The sequence below is a fragment of the Branchiostoma belcheri genome, unplaced genomic scaffold (assembly GCF_001625305.1).
Source record: "Branchiostoma belcheri isolate BF01 breed outbred unplaced genomic scaffold, Haploidv18h27 scaffold191, whole genome shotgun sequence".
Lineage (NCBI taxonomy): Eukaryota > Metazoa > Chordata > Leptocardii > Amphioxiformes > Branchiostomatidae > Branchiostoma > Branchiostoma belcheri.
Genome location: NW_017803391.1, coordinates 21800 through 26317, shown reverse-complemented (window position 1 = coordinate 26317; position 4518 = coordinate 21800).

Below are 4518 nucleotides of genomic sequence, written 5' to 3'. Positions count from 1 at the left end.
ATTATGACAATTGGTAGTCACAACAATTTCAAGTCAACCATTACATCAAAGATGGTGACTGCTAGTGTCAGTTTCACTGGGATTGGTGTCCAGCTTCAGTATTATCTTATCAACTGTAGGTGTTGAGTGCCACAAGTGGGTTGGGAAGTAGTGCAGGTATTACCTTCTGTAGTGCCTGTCAATGGTTTATGGTGACAACTTGGCCACTTGTCATTCCTGCATACCTACCTGCCTACTTTCTCAGGTACCGTACTAGTATATATACAATGCTATGTACAATGTACTGATATCATGAATATTGTCAGTTACAAACTACATTACTTTTTTTACTTTACTTTAGTGACGTGTAACATTAGCTATCATGTATACAAGAAGGAAGGATTAGAACTAAAAACTAAGTGAGGATCCTTTCAGCCATTTGTCCTACAACCCTGTGTGTACCAGAAGCATGCATGGTCTTGTTACAGGTACTTTGAAGTCGCCAATACCAAACAACATTGCCTGGTCCTTCTCAACACAGCTGGGAGGAAAGTGCAACTGTCAGCTGTGGGTTGGAGTAATTGGATCCATGAAGCATGTGCATTGTTTCAGACAGGCCTATTACACCCCTTATTCTCCTGACACTGGTCTTGTTTCTTTTACCTGACAGATTCATGTGACTTCCCACATCTTAAGGCATTGTGTAAATCCATCTGCTAACGACATTAACTCAATTTTACAGATGACATTTCATTATTTGGGTCAGGCAGGATGTTTGGAATTGTACTCAGGCATGGCAAATTCTTATTACACCATTTTAAATGTTTTTTTAAGACAATTTAAATGCAGTCACACAGTTAACTTTGAGCTGTGTGGGTTTAAAACTTTCTCCATCAAACTTAACTGAGATTGTCTTTGATCACAATCCGTATATCATTATCAGTACAGTAAAGTCAAACCTGCCCTTTGAGTGGCCACCTCCTCAACCTGGCTATAACAACCGGTCCTGAAATTGTTATAACATGTATCTATAGAGTAGATGTAAGCATCAACTGACCTGCCCAAGAAGGCCACCTGCACAAGAAGACCACTTTACACAATGTATCTCAGTCCCCTGGGGGCCTTCTTGGTCAGGTTGGGTTTGACTGTACCACCAAAGTGCATAATCCCAAATGATGTTTCCATATGCATGTCGATAAGAACAGAACCTTTGGCAAGAAAAAGCTGTCATGCTATAATGTAAAAAACAGAAGACAGAAAGCACACGTGATGTGTGTTTACAACCATAAAGACGTGTCAAAGAAGGATTCGAACCAAGGATTATTCCATTACGATTCGTGCAAGCCTAAATAAGCCTAACCAAAAGCACCACTTCCCCATGTTCAAGAAGAAATGAGCTATGCTAGATCTCTGCTAGTACATCTTCTATTACTGAAACCTAGCACTTAGAAAGACTTGTCTGCCCCAAGAATCACAAAGTCTATGCAGGAGTGAACGAAGGAAATTCTTTCTACCCCCCCCCCCCTAGTCAGTTCTGCATCTCTCCCATTGTAATGAATGGTCCCAGCCCTCAGTCTGCTCCTAACATGCCACATCCTTGGACGGTTAGAGACCTGACAAGCACCCTGGTGAAACAGACCCTGCAAGGTCAGTGTTTATGGAACTTCAATCAGAGACCAACTGGGTCTCCTCCCTGTTGTCATGGCAACTTCTCATTATAGTAAATTTATAGCACCACATTGAGACGCTTTGGAAATGTTTAACACTTGCTGGTAGTTTCCTAATGTCTTCAAGGTGACCTTCTAACCTGAGGCACCCTGGGATGCTCAGTTTGGAACTCTCCTGAACAAACCCCAGTTGTAAATCATTCTCAGTCCCTATACCCCAGTATAATGCCCTTGGTTGGACTCAATGGTCCTTGATAGTCAACGTACATGTAGTACTGTGAATGTACTTACATGTAGAACTGAACTTCTTTTCACTCACTGCTTGGGAACCCTTTTTGTAACATAACGTCTTTAATTCTATACCAAGACCCGGTTTATATGCAGGAAAAAACAGTAACTGTGCTGTAACAGTACTAGTGGGGTTCAAGCACCTACATTTATCACTCCCAGTCCAACAGGTCCAGACCTTTTGGAGTAGCGGTTTGTGGGTTGCTTCGTAAGCTGGCTGCCCGGGTTCAGTGTGGGCTCGATTAAAAATATTCCTGGCGTCCCAGAGTTAAGGGTTTTCCTGTTTCTACTCAGTTGTAGTGACAGAGCTTGAGCATCCTTGCTACCCCCAACCCCTAAGGATCCCAACCTGTATCCAGTAGCTGTTGATCAGCAGGAAGAGTGAGAAGTGTAACTGATTAGTTCAGGTTGTTGTGATTCTGGTAGATGATAAGGATCCCTTGTACAGGCTTTCTTCTTGTAATTATGTGGGAGAAGGTACACACTGTCACACTTCTCTAAAGGTTAACGAAAGCACAAAAAAAAACTTTATACTCGTAGTTATCTTTTACAAGTTACCATTGAATGTAAGTTTGTCCTCCACTTATAGAACGGATGTAATATCTATGAGGAAATGTAAAGAAATCTGTAGGCAGCTGTTTTTATGTACCAGTGAGCACTGAGGTACATATATAAGTAAGTAAGGATGACTTTCTTCCTTTGAAATTGAATGCTGTATGTTTGGCCTTTCTGGGAAGGAAGGTTTAAAGTATATCATTCAGTCAAAAAGTATATAACCTTGATAGAACAGAGGTTATTTCGTTTGATAAACAGCTCCAAAGAATTCCTTTACAGAGTTTGCAGGGGGTTGGACTTGATAGAATTCTCCAAGAAAGGAAGCTTTGGTTCTAATTTTCCTCAGGAGTCAGTCGGAACAAAACCTCTATAGTTGCCCAGCGCCATGAAAGGGTACAGAAAATAGTAGCACATTGTTTGGACTGAAAGCTTGTTGTGCTGTCCTCCCATGTGGTGGGTGGGGGGCTTTGTCAATCCGTTCTGCTTGTTCTGTCTCTTCAACTTGACTGTCTGTTTGGGGACAGATCATTTATGTCTTTGTAGGGAGCATAAAATGAAAAAAGAAGCTGGGATTTTAAGTTTTAAAATCCACAGAAAGGAAGGAATTAAAGCTCTTTTCAAGAAGATAGGAAAGCAGTTTATACTAATATATGGGGTTCTCTTTTTAGCGAACGCCTACGAAAGCCCACCAATTGTCGCACGAATCTTAAAATTTTTTGGTGTGGTCATGTCCAGAGTGTGCTCGCGGGTGTCCATGCCAAGTTTGAAGCGAATCCATCGAGCCGAACTTATTTATATATAAAATAAATCGAAATTTACTGTTTTTTTTTCTCTTCTTGGCGAACGCCCACTTTACTTCCGGGTTCGCTGCGAACGCCCACTACTCTTGGCAAAATTTCGGCCCTCGCGCAACGCCGGCAAAATCCACCACCACAAATATGTTCCTATATGCCTCCCCCTGCATTTCTGACAAGTTTCCGTGCTTTACGAGCTTTTAAAGTACCCATTTTTTGACAAAATATGCGCTGCGACAAGCTCGCCGCCTGCGCGTATACGTTCCACCTGGTCACGTGACTTGCGGGCGGGGACTGTTCGCTAATTTCATGATCAGCGGGAGGGAGGAAGGGTTGCAGAAAAACGCAACGTTATGCAAAAAAAATTCTTACATAATATGACGCACACACATGTATACCAGAGGGTATATATATATATATATGGAATATATAAATAATTATGCAACAAGCGGTTACATTGTTGTCCACACCGCTGGCGACTGGAAGGTGCGTGCTGCAGGTAACCTGATACAGTTGTATGAAATCCCTGGTTTGAGAAGTGTATCAATTGTGCAACAGTATGTCTGTGATATCGCAGCTTATTTATAATAATAACCGTGGTGAAAATTATGCAGGAAAGGAAATCATTTAAGTTTGATGTTACAAAGACGACATTCTGCCCTTTTTGTGCGGTAGATTGCGTTTTTCTGCAACCCTTCCTCCCCCCCGCTGATCATGAAATTAGCGAACAGTCCCCACCCGCAAGTCACGTGACCAGGTGGAACGTATACGCGGAGGCGGCGAGCTCGTCGCAGCGCATATTTTGTCAAAAAATGGGTACTTTAAAAGCTCGTAAAGCACGGAAACTTGTCAGAAATGCAGGGGGAGGCATATAGGAACATATTTGTGGTGGTGGATTTTGCCGGCGTTGCGCGAGGGCCGAAATTTTGCCAAGAGTAGTGGGCGTTCGCAGCGAACCCGGAAGTAAAGTGGGCGTTCGCCAAGAAGAGAAAAAAAACAGTAAATTTCGATTTATTTAAGTTCGGCTCGATGGATTCGCTTCAAACTTGGCATGGACACCCGCGAGCACACTCTGGACATGACCACACCAAAAAATTTTAAGATTGGTGCGACAATTGGTGGGCTTTCGTGGGCGTTCGCTAAAAAGAGAAACCCTGCAGAATCATCCTATAACACACTGAGATTGTCTCGAATACTCACATGATAGACTGGAAATGGAGTCAGATCTAGACACT